This window comes from Coturnix japonica, chromosome 12, assembly GCF_054131305.1.
Source record: "Coturnix japonica strain WE chromosome 12, WE-NBRP24, whole genome shotgun sequence".
In the NCBI taxonomy this organism is placed as follows: domain Eukaryota; kingdom Metazoa; phylum Chordata; class Aves; order Galliformes; family Phasianidae; genus Coturnix; species Coturnix japonica.
The window spans coordinates 4,123,303-4,138,372 of NC_140674.1; the positions used below are offsets into that span (position 1 = coordinate 4,123,303).

The 15,070-nt window shown below is 45.6% G+C and overlaps 1 protein-coding gene across 7 annotated transcripts in view; it reads left to right on the plus strand.

Moving 5' to 3' along the window:
• The window catches only part of MAP3K13 (mitogen-activated protein kinase kinase kinase 13), a 55,771-nt gene that overhangs the window by 19,565 nt on the left and 21,136 nt on the right, over positions 1-15,070 (plus strand). The window contains exon 1 of one of the 7 annotated variants that reach the window (XM_015871166.3): positions 6,612-7,094. The exons of 5 other annotated variants lie outside the window; for them this stretch is intronic. The gene's annotated coding sequence lies outside the window, so the exon portion shown is untranslated. Of the gene's footprint in view, positions 1-6,611; positions 7,095-14,759; positions 14,877-15,070 lie in introns of those variants that run through there. One more of the 7 variants, XM_015871168.3, reaches the window with a different exon arrangement.

Below are 15,070 nucleotides of genomic sequence, written 5' to 3' on the forward strand. Positions count from 1 at the left end.
TTAACTGTAGCAACGAGTCAGAAACTTGAGCAGGCACGAAACAATGAAGCACTCACTCCTGCAGCTACCCATAAATTTTAGATGTGCTTTGCTTTTCAAAGGTGGGGTTGAGGTAAGCTTACCATCCTGTGTGATAGTACGTCCACAGCCATGTCACTGCTAACCTCACTCTCCTGCAGTAGCTTAGTTGCAGGACATCTTATGGTTTCAGATGCAGGCTGTAGTGAACAGGAAGGGACGAGTAGACACAGTGAAATTCCAAACAATGGTAGAGAGTAATGAATCACTTCAAAATTGAGAAGCAGGCTATAGGGTAAATAATGCTAGAACTAGATGCTTTTAGCCGTTTGTTTGTTTTCTAGCAACTGTTCACTATTTATAAAATGATGTCAAATGTTTATAGTAGTATCAAGCTTGACTGCTGGAGGTAACTGCTGTGCCATGGGCACGTGGATTTGCTGGCTCTCGCTGCTGATTTTATGTCTGATGCCTGTTGCCATAGGTAGTGCAGAGCTTGTGTGTCTCCCTTTCTGTCTGATGCTGCCCTTTGGCAAGTGCCAGCTGCGAGGGCTTTCTTTACTATTGCGTTTTGTTTGTATTAAAAGAAGGTATCTAACATTTTGTATTGGGTGCAGAGCTGTATGTGAGAACTGTGACAAGGAGCAGATTGTAAAGTAATACTATAATCTTTAGGGAATTAAGCTTGGAGGAATATTGTTTATTGTTTATTTTTTTACAGATACTGGCTGAGAAATCATTTTGCTAAAGAAAGACATTCTCCCTTGATTTAAACTTCTCATCACAGTGAGAGCAATTAGTTGCATAAACTCCCCTGCCCTTGCATCTTCACCAACAATCAGTTTCTTCACTAGTGCTGCTTCTCTTTTATTGGTGTCATTTTCTTCAGTTAATAGAAAAGGTGCTTTGGATTGGTGTGTAATATGCACAGTAGTGGTGTCCTAGTGGAACAGGAGGTGCCTTAAGGACAAAAAGTGCCTCTTTGTGGAGAAATGTGAAGTCTAGTACATCACAGAGAGTGGGGGAGAAAGTCAACCAGACATGCTCTAATTGTGTAGTTTATTGTTGGCATTTTATTTTCCTGACACTGTTAGATTCTATATGAAAAGGATGCAGGCACTTTCTGCAAACCCTGCCTCTCTGCTAAGTGAGATGTTGGGGTCTGAGCAGGCTTATATCTCTCAGCTTGAAGGGGATGTGTAGTCTCTGTTCTTACTCTCCTTGTGAAGTACTACAGGTTTTATATACTACTATGACAAAACTGACCTGGAATGTTGTGGGGTTAATGCTTCAGCTGCCATGTTTTGAGCATGACTGTCATTCTGTCTCTCATAGGCATCACTTGTGTTTACAAACATGGTACTCCTTTTCTCTGGATAGATAAAATCCTGTGCTGTGCAAAGCCGATGGTTTGATTTAGATGAATGCTGGGACATTGCCTGACTTTTGTGTGCCCCTTTGAGGGATGTTTTATTTTTGGCTGTCCCTTGGAGACAGCTCTATGACTTAATTGAGAAAGCAAGTATTTGGTATGTCGTGCAGCACCTCTTGAGAGTGTCCTGCTTTGGGGTGGTACATGTGATTGATTCTGTGCTGTCCAGCATCACTCTTGAAAGCAAGAGTCAAAGCCACCATTGCTGGACAAGTTTGATGCTGAATCTAACTATTCTGAACCAAAAATCTGTTAAACCTGACTTCCAGTGTTTAAGGTATCATCACTCTTTGTAAAGCAAGTGATTCTGTCTTGTGATTCCTCTGACCAACCAAGAGGATCCTGGGGTCTGTGTGCAGCAGCAGCAGAACAGGATTGCCACTGGAAAGAGGAGAAGGAAAAAGAGCAGTGAGCTGTAAAGAAAAAGCTACCAAGAGCTTCATGGTGCTAGTCTGGGAGGAGGATGATGAGTAGGTTTTATGTGTGTTAAGAGTATTTACATAGGGCTGATCAACGGTTCTCAAAGGAACTTTATCACAAAGCTACAGAGAACTGTTAATACCAAAAATAGTGCCTCATTCTAGCAGGCTCCAACTTACAAATGCTTGAATTCAGCTTCCTTAATGGGCTTTTGACATTTTCTTTTTGTATTTTTTTTTTTTTTTTTTGCTATAAGTCTGAGTAATATTCCTCAAATTGGTTGTATAACAGCAGCAGGGCTGGAGAGATTTAATTCAGCAAGACCTCATGCTGCAAAAGATCAGATTAATTTTTTAGCTCCTGGCTTTGCTGCAGAGCTTTCAGTATTTCATTGTCTTCAAAGGAAGAGAGTCCTGCAAAGTTCCAGAAGATCATCCTGACCTTTTGGCTCATCGTCTGCATTGCTGGGCAGTTCTTGTGAGGCATTCACTTATTTACCACCTAACACAGGAAGCAATGGGACTTCTCTGGGCTAGGGCTGTAGTCACCATTTACAAAGCTCCTTTCAATGGTTTAAGTAAACTTCTATTATTTGCAGTTTGAGTGCATTACTCCCCCTTCTCACCACAGAGGTGAAGATAAGGGCTTTTTGAGGGCATTTGGTTTGCTTTGCTCAGATGAGGCAACCTCAGTCAGCCCACTCAGCCCTAAGGTCCCCTTGTCAGCGCTGCTCTCCTGGTGGTTCTGTTTCTTGGCAAGCCTCACCCCAAAATGGGCTTTACAATGGACTTTAGCATAACTGAACAGACTGGTTTCTTCCATTCTCTTGAATTTGAGCTCCTGTGATTGGATAAAGTTGTCTTATTTGTGACAACTTGATATTTGTGATTTGCACTCAGTCTGTGATCCTCTCTGTGTCTCCAAATCCTACTCTACAGAACATCTGCTCAGCAGTTGTTGGTATATTTGTGCAAGTTGGTTTTACCCTCTGAACAGAACATCCTATATTGTTTCATTATTTCCTCAGTAGTTTCCTATTTATGCATTGACAGATCAGTGCCTTTCTGTGGGAATCATGGAGGTGATAGGACTCTGCTTTCCTCACCATGTGTTCCCAGCCTGTGTTCTCAGGTCCTATGAGCCCAGCAGTGCTCTGCAGCTCCCAGCCTGGGAGGGGAAGGGTGGCTGTAACTTAGCCAGCTTTAAAAGCATCTCTTATGGCTGAGAACTGTACATTCTTATTACTTTTGCAGCATTTCTCACTGCTGGCAATTCTGTTAGTGTTAATTATTGCTATGGAAGACTTCATTTGGGAGCGATCTCTGGGAGAATCACTATTTCATGGCTGTTTTCCCATGCAAACGGTTCTGCTTTTCTCATGGGTCCTCAGCTAGGGATTTTTGCAAGTGACCTGAAAAGGGAAAAATAAGCAGAAAATGAACATGTTTTCTTCTCTTTAATGCCTAACCAAAAACTAAATTAAAGATGGGGTGACTTTCTCAAAGCATTGTGTGTCTGAGTTTGTAGCCATCTCCAGCTCTGCTTTTAATCATGAGCAGACCTGAAGGCCTCGCCACAGCTCAGGTCCTGTCAGATTGTGATTGTTTGCAGCTGTGTTTGTAGGAAGGCATCCTCAGCTAGAATCTCCCCAGTCCTGACATTTTGAAAGCCCAGAGATCTGCTGTTTTATGTATGATTTCTGTTGCCCACCCTATCGCTGAAGTTCAGGGCATTCAGAAGAGGAATGTTTGCCTGCAGGGTTGGAGAGATTGAAGCATCTTGTACGTTTCAGAGCTTGACAATAAAGCATCCCTTTAGATATCCTATCTATGCAAACACTTAGGCTTTCAGCAGCATGGATTTATAAGCAGCTTTGTATACGTATAGTTATGAAAATAGCCTTGGAGTTACTTCAGCCTCTTCACATTTTCTGCTTTCACCATGGTGAGCGTGTGGCATTTACTTTAGTTTTCCTGCTTCCTTGGAGGTGGGACACTGGGATGAATGGACATTACTCTGATGCAGCACAGCCATCCCTTACATCCAAAGATGGATATATTTTTTTAAAGTATTATTATTCTTTCCTGAGATCAATGTCAAGTTGACAAGGCCTACAAGCAGCAAGCTATGTTATTTTTTAACGTTGGCCTAATATTGTTTTCAGCCTTCTGCATTTTCAGTAGTTTCCCAGTTTATTAAAATTGGAGGTCACTGGATTGGAGTGCTTGTTAAATGAGTATCTTAAAACCAGGCTCAAATTAACGTGATGTGTCAACTTTAAAGTGTATAGCATTCCTATTAGTTACTAATTGGCTTAGAAGTCCTTAATTACGCTATGTTTTTTCAAGTATAGTGAACAGGTACTTGTTAAAATAATTCTAGCTTTCCTTTTGCACCCATTTCCCCTGGCTTTGCCTGCTGTGTCTCCTAGGGGTCTATTTTGTTACTCAGATATCCTTTCTAGCTGTGAATTTGTCACTGGTGCTTCTGTGCTCCACGTGAACTTTGCTTTTATAGTAGCTTACATCCTTGTTGTACACTACATGTTTTGTTTCCTTCTGCTTTTGCTTTAATGTTGAACTAAACACAGGGTCGTGTTTGTGCATCTGATGCTTCATAAGGAGTCTCCTGCTTTTGCCAGCGCTTGTGTCTGAATGAGGCATGGGGACATTCTAACACTGATCCACTTGTAGTTAGTTACACACCACTTGTGCAACAGAGGAGCTAATGGGTGTTATTGAAGTACATAACTGGTTGCAGCCCTCCTGTTTTCTAATGCAGTTGTTTGGCCACCAGCATGATCTTTTCATGCTGGCAAGGCTGCAAAGCAGAACTTTGTGTTCTGGGAACAAGGAAGACAGGACCCAAATGTCCAGGTGGTGAGAAGTCATGGCATGCAGACAACCCTTGGAGGAGATGTCATTGCCTTCACAGCACTGCTTCTCCTTTTGTGTCCTACTGCTTGACCTGCAGCTGTTGTATTGTCTGGGTAGAAACCTCGTGCTGTATTTTTTTGTGAATTCTAGCTCTTAAAAAGTAGGTTTTCATTCATTAGATCCCCTCAGCAGAAGCTAATGCGTGCTTTCTTTGATCTTGAAAGTAGGTAATGAGAGATTTGCATTAATTTTCATTTTCTCTGGTCAGCTTTATAAAGCTCCATTCAAAAACTGAAGTCCTGAATCAAAGCTTAAGTGATTGTGGCTGCCACTGCATTCGGAGCCCACTGATACATTCATATCATAGCAGCCCTTTGGTTGGATTGATTGTATCCAGCTCCTGGGTACCGCTGAGAGGTGAGGGTGTGCAGAGGGCTCCCATGCTTTACCTTCTGGCTGTGCCACCCTGGCCATCTGCTGAGCCCCTGGCTCCCTATCAAAGACACTTAAACAAAAAAAAAAACAACTAATAACCCTACTGTCTTACCACGTGCAAACAACAACCCATCCCCTCATGTAAGTGCATTTTATGTAAGTACTCTCCGTGTGCGTGGCTCTATCAGCCTTCAGGATGGCTGTTCTCCCTCCATTGAAGTTAGTATTATGGGGTATAAAGGAGCACAGTCTTTGATTTCCAGACTCAGATCTGCTTTGTTGTTGCACCTATCCCTAGTTGATTTTGGGATGTTACCTAGTTCCCATAGAAAAAGAGGGGAATGCCTCAGACATGCTCTCAAAATGTACCCCACAGGGTACAAGGTAAATGTCAGGAATCATAGAACAGTTTGGGTAGGATGGGGCCTTATAGCCAGCCCAGCCCCAACCCCTGCCATGGGCTGCCTGCCCCCCACCAGCTCAGGCTGCCAGGGCCCCATCCAGCCTTGCCCTGAGCACCTCCAAGGATGGGGCAGCCACAGTTCTATAGGCAGCCTATGCCAAATGGTGCAATTGCATAGTGTGCAGCTGAGGTTTTTTTTTTCCAGACCTTTATTCTTGGCTGTACTCATCTCTCTGCTCCATCCCTCTTACCTCACAGATGCAAAACCAAGGCCAAGCTTGGCTCTGGGCAGAGAGAACACAAGTATTGAGGGACATGGTTTAGTGGGAAGTATTGGTGGTAGGTGGACAATTGGACTGGATGAACTTGGAGGTCCTTCCCAACCTTAGTGATTCTATAATTCTACCATCAGTGAACTGGTGCTGCTCTTAGTGCCTCCAGCAGGACACTGCCATCCACTCAGGCCTCCAACATGGCGCAGTGCCCTTGCATCTGTTGTGCAGAACTGAGGACGTGCATTGGCACAGCCGTGGGATGGGATGAAGATGGCGATGGGCTGCTGTGTGGCTGGAGCCCTGCTGTGCCTTCTGCTCCCTGCGCACGGCTGCACATCTTCAGCTCGGTGTGCTTGGAGTTGTGCTTCTGAGCCTCTCTGACATTGGGCGCTTGTCTGCCTGCTGTGTGAATGTTTGGGGAGAGCTGAATGTGTGATTCTGTCCGCGCTCCTGTTTGGATTTTGTTGGTGCCTTTGCATCACTTATTAAACACAAGCCTCCTATTGTTCTCCCTGCAGCTTCCTTCCAGTGTGTGCTTATATTTCATTATCTTAATAATAATACCCAGGGTTTGAAATCCTCAGGAAAGAAAAAATAAATAAATAAATAAACAAAAAGAAAACAAAACCAAAAACCCCAACCCGAGAGATAACAAACTCCTTTTCTGCTTCCTAAATGCACTCGATTCATAGAACAGATGGCTGCTATTCGATACGCTGCCGTCACCCAGCCGTGCGCAGGGGCAGCAGCTCGGCTCGGAGGCAGCAGAGGATGTCCTCGCCCGCTCCTTCCCCGGCATGGCAGCGCTGATGCCGTTTCCCTCCAGCCCCAGCGATGCACAGCATCCCCTCCCCGCTTTGCTGGCGTGGGGCTGCTGTGCTCGTGCTGCCTGGATGTGGCAGGCAGGAGGTGGCCGGCGGTACCCGCACCGATTGGCTGCCCCCTGCTCCCCAGCCAGCTCCGCCGAATCTCCAAACAGCCCCATTTCCATCCATTCATGAATCCGTGACGTCAGCACGCTTCTGTGCTCCTTTGCAGCAGGGCTGCAGGATTGTGTGGGTGGAATTTCCTTTTATTTTGCAACACTTCCTTTTTTTTTTTTTCTTTTGGCCTTTTTTTTCCCCCTTTCTTTTCCTTTTCGTTTCTTTTTTTTTTTTTTCCCCTCTTTTTTTTTCCTGCCTTCCATCTTTATTAAAGCTGGAAAATGGAGCAGCGCATCGGCAGCCTTCATCCTGGTGAGTGTTTTGGAGAGGAAAGGTCTTGTTTTGAAGCGTGTGTGCTTGCGGGCTGTGTTTGATGGGCAGCGCTCCTGTTTCGCCATTTATCTGTGGAAGGACAGATGGATGCTGCGTTTGTGATGGGAGAGGGCTGAAAAACGATGCTGAGGGGCAGGGATGGGGGAACAGGAAAACCTGAATTCATCCATTCTTGCAGTACACAGCCGGGAGCTGCCCTGTCCTTTCGCTTGCCTGAGAGACATTTTTCACTTACAATTCCGCACGTTTATCTTCTCGTGCCCCCCTTTTAAAGGGGAAGCAGGGAAAAGCCATAGAGAATGGATGTGTGTGGAATATGCAGGGAATGTCGGAAGTATTTCCCGTGTGGACTAATGAAATGCTGCTTCTGTTGTGTCACCGTAGTGAATAATTTAAAGGCATTTTTGAAGCGATGGAGAGATGTCTTTATAGCAGCCTGTTAGGAATTTTCCCTTCATTACAGCAAGCAGCAGTTGTGCTGTCTGTGTGGCACCGAGAGCTCTCCTCAATAAACCAGGAGCTGGGAGCAGCATTTGGGTTAAGGATCAGCTCGTGATGGGGGGCAAGGTTGGTCATATTCTTGCTCACCTGGCTGGGGCATGATGTCATGTTTTCTCCCATTGAAATGAGTGGAGCTGTTCTATAATATTATTTTTGGAGCCTGGAGGGGGGGTGGGGGGGCGGGGGGGGAAGCATCTGTGCTGCAATATCTTAATCATACCAAGCCAGATAGCTCTGTTTGGTAAATGAAAAATGGGCTATTTTAGGTTGATCCGGGGGAAAGATGACATCAGGTCTGTGCGTTTGGATAGATGGATTTTTGTCAATAGGCAGCCTGTTCCAATGGGAGAGATGGGAAGAACTCGTGAGCACTTGATTTTTGAGGGAGAACACATAGAAATATTTGAGAAGAACAGAAGGGAAATGAAGAGAGATGGAGCAGGTCTGGCTGCAGGTGTGGCCCTTCTCTCAACACCTGCTGTGCTATGGCAGGCAGATATCCTGCAATTAAAGTTGTTAGCAGCATGCAAGTTTTCTGTTAGTCCTTTTTGCTGCGTGGCTTTTTGTTTCTAGGGTTGTGACCCTCTGAAGCTCCGTTTCTGTAGCACAACGCTGCTGTGAAACTCAAACACACCATGTCTTGGTGGAGCAGGTTGCTCCTGCTCTTGCACCACTTTTGTTCCTGGTCCCTCTGGGTCTTTGTAAGCAGGAGCAGCGCTGTCACTCAGAGCTGTCTTTGTCCCCTGCTGCCTGATGGTTGCATCTATGGCCGGGATTCACTGTGACCCCCACGCCTGCAATTAGCCAACAGCTCCCAGCGCAGCGCATCTGGTGAGCATGCTCTGCTGTACGGTGTTAATGGGGGCACGTTGCTTTTTTAACCTTCCTCTTTTGTATTCCATGCTAAGGAGTCTGTAAGTGCCTTATCTCTGATGGATCAGCAAATCGAGTCGTGATTTGTTTGAGGATCTCTTCATAGGTAAGCGGTTTCACAGTTGATAGTTATTAAAATACGGAGCTGTTCTGAGCAGGCAGGATAAAGGTTCTGCACTTTTTCCTGTTGTGTTCTTCTTTTTTTGAATGACTGTGAGCAAATACGAGAAGGTGTCTGAGCCTGGAGTTGTTTGGAACTGGTGCCTCTTTGAGGCTTCCTGCAGTTCAGTCATGGGAATAGTCATTGTGTTTTTCAAAATGGGAGAATCTCATAAGCTTTTAGATATCTAGATATAAAAAAATAGAGGAACAAGTCTGACATCAGCCATACAGACAGATTGATATTGGTGCAGGTCCTGCAGCCCTGCTGTGCAGGATGGGGTGGGCCAGGCAGTGCCCACAGCTCTGTTGAGCTCCCACCTGAAGCCCCAGCTGTGGAGGAGGATTGCAGAGGGCTGCTTCTGCACATCAGTGGGTGAGTGTGAATTGAGGCAAATGCTACCTCTATGTTTGCAGAAAGGAGGCAGCTCAGCAAGCTCTGGCCTGTTTAGGACACTTCTCTCCTTATGCCCTGTGCAGGGGCTGGAGCTCCTGGAGGATGCTCTTGCTGTGACACTTCAGTGAATCGCTTTTTCTTCTTGCAGGGGAAAAGGGGGTGGGCAGTAAATATTTCACTGAAACCATGCATGGCTTTGGGTTGGATAGCAAGCTGGCTGCTATGGCAAGGTGGGCTGGAAGCAGAAACACTGTATGTGCTTGCTGCCACCCCTGTGAATACTCATTTTGACCTCTGTGCTCTTCCTCTGTTTACAGCTGTGCAGGGTGAGGGGTGCTATGAGGAAAGAAAGGAGGCACAGACCCTTGTGGGGTATGGAGGGAAGCCAGGCTTTCTCCAGCAGCGGGACTGTGAAGTGTAGGTCTTGGGGTGGAGGTTTCCTTTGCTCCTGGGATGCCTGTCCTTTCCTGTCCCTTGCCCATCCCTTTGCAGCCTTCAGGTCTTATGAAGGACATGGAAAGCAGCAACAAAGGTGCACAGCTGGGAGCTTACCCCTGGAATATGCAACACCTGACCTCTGTCCTCATGGCCTGAGAAGATCCCCCTTCCTTTGTCAGAGCTACCTAGCAGGGTGAACCAGGGGCTGACATTGCTTTGAAAGGTCCCTGCAGGATGCCAGGTGGCACACAGGGCCTGTACACTCTCCTCTGTGGTTCTGCAGCCTGTGACATTGTGCGTTGTATGTGCTGCCCTGATCGTGTTACCATCACAGACAGCTCTTGTGGTCGAAGAATAGGATCATACCTCTTGGGTGCTGCTCCAGCCCCTACGCCGTGTCGGTAAGATGGGCTTAATAGAGGCTCCTGAGCAGGCCATTGTGCTCGCTGCTCTGTTGAGGAGTAATCCTCTTTGCTTGTGGAAGTGCTGTGGTGCTCAGTGAGCGCAGCCGGGTGCTGCTGCTTCCCCTGGGAGCTGCCTGCTCCTCCAGGTGTGCTGCTCCCCATCAGATACCACCACTTGCAGTAATGATGGATGGGCAAAGCTCTGCACGTGCCCCTGTATTTGTTTTGTTTCCATCTGCAGCTGTTTACCTTAATGCTGGGTGTGAATCACGTAAGCTCCTAGTGCTGAGAAGGCTGTGTATAGTTTTTATGTCAAATATGCTTTGCAAATGTTGAATAATTCATATCTACTACAAAAATAATAAGTATGTGAGTGAATTTACCTGAGACCAGGCTGATGTCTCACATGAATTCAAGCGAGACTTTGATTCGGTCATAGGATTCCTGAAAATAGCACTTGCATATTGATCTTCATCCTCCAAGATCTCTCAGACATTAATTAATCTTAACACTGCTCCTTGGAGGAAAATATGATGTTCCTGTTCTATAAGGGAAATTACAAGGCACAGCCCACTGGTAGTACTTGGAAATCTTAGTGGCTTCACGTGCCAGAGAAGCTGTCAAGGGGTCCATGAACTCTGAATTTCTCCTGGTTTTGTAGTTGTGAGTTACTTGAACTTAAATCCTTTAATTTGTTATTATTAATTAGTAATGCAACGTGGATCTTTAATGTGGTAGGAAAGGGCAAAATTCTGAAGGATGGAGAGAGGGAAATGGCCCTGAAACCTGTGAATGGCTTTGAAAAGGTGTTTAGTACCATCAAGGCAGCTATTAAGATAAAAGAGGTACATACAGCATTCTAAACTTTGATCCAAGATGGACTCCAGTAGTAATTCAGTGGTATTAGAGGCTAATCAGAGTTATCCTGTTATGGCAGCTGGATGCTGCACAGCATCCTTGAAGAGCTTGAGACACAGGGCATCAGTGGTCTGTTGGATGTTGAAGCAGCATACATAAAACCTTAGTCTTTAAAGGATGCTTATAGCTTGGGACGTGCAAACAACCATACCAGGCATTGGAAATCATAGAATTGTTAAGGTTGGAAAAGACCTCTAAGATCCAACCATCAACCTGTCACCACTGTGCTTGTTTGGTAAGGGAAAAGGGAGGGGGATGAAAGATGCCACTGTCCTTCTATAGTAAGGAGACTGTAGGGACAGCAGTTCTGGTTTCATGGCACTACAGTGGAGTTAGAAACTCCTTTCCATTTGATTGTCAAGATCACATGTAGTGTCCATGGGCATACAGAGTTAATTTCACATCATCACATTCAGGTCATTGTAACAGCATGGTATAGGGTGCTCCCTCCTTTGCCAGCCCCTTTTGTGCCCCCCAGTCCTGTCCTCCTAGGACAGCTGGTTGGTGGTCATCCTTTTTTCCTAAACTGTTGGCTTCAATTTAGAACCATAGAGAAGGACTGGCTGCTTTGCTATAGAAATATGTAGTACCAAAATCCTGCAGTGAATGTAAAAGTCATTATGCAACATCACTTATTTCCTATGGCATCAGATTATGCAATTTCTGAGCAGAAGAATGCAAAGCCCTGGAAGAACACAGCAGCATTTTAGGAGATCCAAAAATACCTCATACAGGATAGAGGAAGCATTTATGTATGTAGTGCTGAAAATACAACAGTTATGTAAGCTGCTTATTTCATAAACCGTGCTTTGGGAAGCTGGTTAGCTAGCAGGTGAAACAGGAATCAATCTGGCTTCCACTGAAATCAGCTGGAGAGGTCTCCCTGAATATACGAGGCTGGGGTGGAGGTTGGCTCTTTGTCTGCGTTGTCCACACAGCTGACTGTTCATTTTGTATGTTCCTCATGCCAAAAGACAGAAGTGGTATGCAGGCCATCTGGGATCATTCTGAAGCAAGAGCATTCACCAACAAAAGTAAGGCTCTCAGGCTAGGACCCAATGGACCTGGAGTACCAGATGGATCTCATCAACTTGGATGATAAAATGGCAGTCATAGTTAGTGCTGATGACTTACAAATTTAATCTTAACATCCCAAATTAGGTTCCAAACTGCCTTTTTCTGCTCAGGAATGAGATCTTAAGGATGTAAGAGACCTGTGGGAGTTAGCTGAGCTTCTGGACCAACACATAAGGCAGCACTGGAGAAATGGTTAGGAAAGAAATGAACAATGAAAGCAGTCATTACGTCATGGTACGTTTCTGTGCTGTGCCCACGCTGGGGATTCTCAGTGCTGTTTTACTCCACCACCACTCAGATGATAGAGGAGAAGTGGGAAAGGTGTAGAGAGGCGATGAGAGATCCAGAACTCATTTCATGGGGTGAATGAGTGGGTGGAGTGGGATTTTCAGGCTTGGAAATAGATGTTGGGTTGGAGGATGAGATGGTTGATGAAATGGCAGCTGGCATGAAGAAGATAAAGGGTTCAGGTGTCAGGGAAGAGCTGGCTGTTTGAGGAGAGTAACAAGCAGGTGAGGGGTGGGTGGTGCAAAGGATGTGTGATGTTACCTTATGTAACACACAATGAAGCTACAAACCTTCCTGCTGCAACACAGCAAATGGCAAAGTGTTCTCGTGTGAAAAATGGTCTGACACATTCATGCAGGAAAAACGTGCGGTGGGCTATAGAGTGGAAAAGCAGCACTGTGTATATGCACTGTGGGGAGACTGCCTGGGGTGTGCTGGGGGCGTCTGCCTGTCTGCAGATCTCTGTCTTGGTTCTCAGAGCAGGAAATGGAGATAGATGACTGTGTCATTCTGATTTGGTCTGGGTTTTTTTCCTATGGTATGGCCCAGGTGCTGAGCTGGAATGGATGAGGTGCAAACCTCCAGCTGGCTCGAGGCACAGAACTCAAATGCAGTCATTCTGAATAATTCTTGGCTGGAATGCTGTACTATTTTTGTCATTGTCAGAAAGAGTTCAGAGTAGAAAGCAAGGCAGAGTTCTCTTTCTCACTGATGCAGTGACAGACAAAAGGATGTTACAACTGTAAAATCATTTTGCCAAAATGTTGAGCACCTATTTGGGAATAGACTGAGTATATTGAATAAAGGTGAATGTTAATTAGCAGATGCAGGAGTTCAGGCTCAGTGTTGTGATGGTACATGTGGCACAGTTACACGTCCAGGTCTCACCTGCTTAATGCCCATGGCTATGTTAAATACTCTGCTAAGTGCTTAGTATGACTGAGTTGTAAACCCCAACACATGTAGCTCAGGAAATGCCATGTCTGCCAACAGCAATCATCTCACGTTGAGATGGCATTCAAATATTTACCAGAGAAAGGAACTAAAAGTGCACGGTCCGGTCTTGTTCTGCAGAAGGTACAGAAGTGATGGAATATTTATCCAACAGCCAGAAATCACAGGGAAAAGGACAGGAGCAAAAAACAAAACCACAACGATGTGACAACATTTCTGTTTATCCAGGTAAATCTGCTGCTTCCTTGTAGAGCAAACAAGGGAACATGCATAAATGTGCTGAGATCAGAGCTGCTGCAGTGACAGTTGGCAAATCTCAGGTGGGTCAGATGAAGTGTTTTCAGCTGGTTTATCAGAAATTAGTGGTGTTTTGGCAACGTCAACCTTGTAGTACTTGAAAATAAGGCTGGGTTGTGGCTGAGTGGATATAAGTGGTGGTATGGACAGGAGTCCCCTCTGACCTTTGGGTTTGCCCCATATCAGTCAGCTGGCTTCTGCCTTATTTAGTCCTTTAGTGTGCATCAGAGGATTGCTTTTACTTAGTGTAATGGATGTGCAATCACAGAATGCTCTTGACTCTGTGATATGATGCCATTTGAAGGAAGCCAGTCCAATGTTACTGGATGTGTGTGTGCACATGTGTACTGTCAGGAAACTGAGGGGTGACTGCTTTGTACTCAAGCAACCTTTATGGTATGCTAAGATGTTTGGTGTGATGTATCTGGAATTAAGATCTGCTGTTTGAGTTTTAGCACAGCTCTTTACAGGAGAGACTTGATCACAGCTTGTGCAAGACATGCATTTAACCTGGCCATGCCTTCCAACCTGACCATTGCTTTAACACTGTCACGAGTATTCAACCTGTGCAGGTAGCTCTGTGCACGTGTGAGAGCACTTACCAGAGGGATCACACGTATCAGGTGTTGTGGAGTCATGTCTTGTGATAGCTGATTCACCCACGCTGGTGCTGCTGTGGTTACTCTGTCACTTCTCTAATAGCTGTCAGTTACAGCTCAGGCTGTTTGGCATGGTGAGGTGCAGCCTCGTTCTTCCCAGAAGAGGGGTGCTTTGCCCTGCTTGTGTTTGAGGATGGGGAGGTTTTGCTGAGAGAAAAGCAGTGGCAGCAAATGGAATCACTTACAAGAAGCTGGGATTACATGAAATTAGTCTGAGCCTTAAATTCCTTTATAGACATAAAACAAATTTGCCTGCTGCAGAGTGCATGAACTCATCAAAATAGATTAAGTCAGAGGTTCTGCCTTCAAGCCTGCAGTTGCAGGAACACTTTGAGAAATGTGAGTACCATCGATATACACACAAACCCTCCTACACATGCACACGGCTCTCAGCTTTGGCTTGGAGGCTGCTACAGCATCCTTAAGTTAGGAGAATGCCACTTGCCTGTGTTCTTCAGTGTAGAAGCTAAGGAGGCATATACAGATCATAAACATCCCTGACTACGTGGTGCTTATACAGTGGTGTTTACTATATGCTGTGAGATGTGTGCAAAGGAAGCTGTTCTTTGTCTGCAGACCAGAATGACGTCACAGAATGATGGAATGGCCCAGGCTGGAAGGGACCTGAAGGATCATGAATCACCAACCCTCCCACCACAGGCAGGGCCACCAACCTCAGCATTTAAGACCAGACCAGGCTGCCCAGGGCCCCATCCAACCTGGCCTTGAACACCTCCAGGGATGGGGCATCCACAGCCTCTCTGGGCAGCTGTTCCAGCACTTCACCGCTCTCTTGGTAAAGAACTTCCCTCTGACAAAGCCTTGATGTTGTACCCTTATGATCAGGTGGAAATACTGGGAAGAGGAGGCGATGTAGAACAGTCTCCTGGCTGTTCCCATTCACTGCTTCCCCTGCTGAAGTGGGACTGAAGCCCAGAGCACGAGCTTTTCATACACCGAGCTGAAGTTCTTATCTTTCATCTCTTTAAT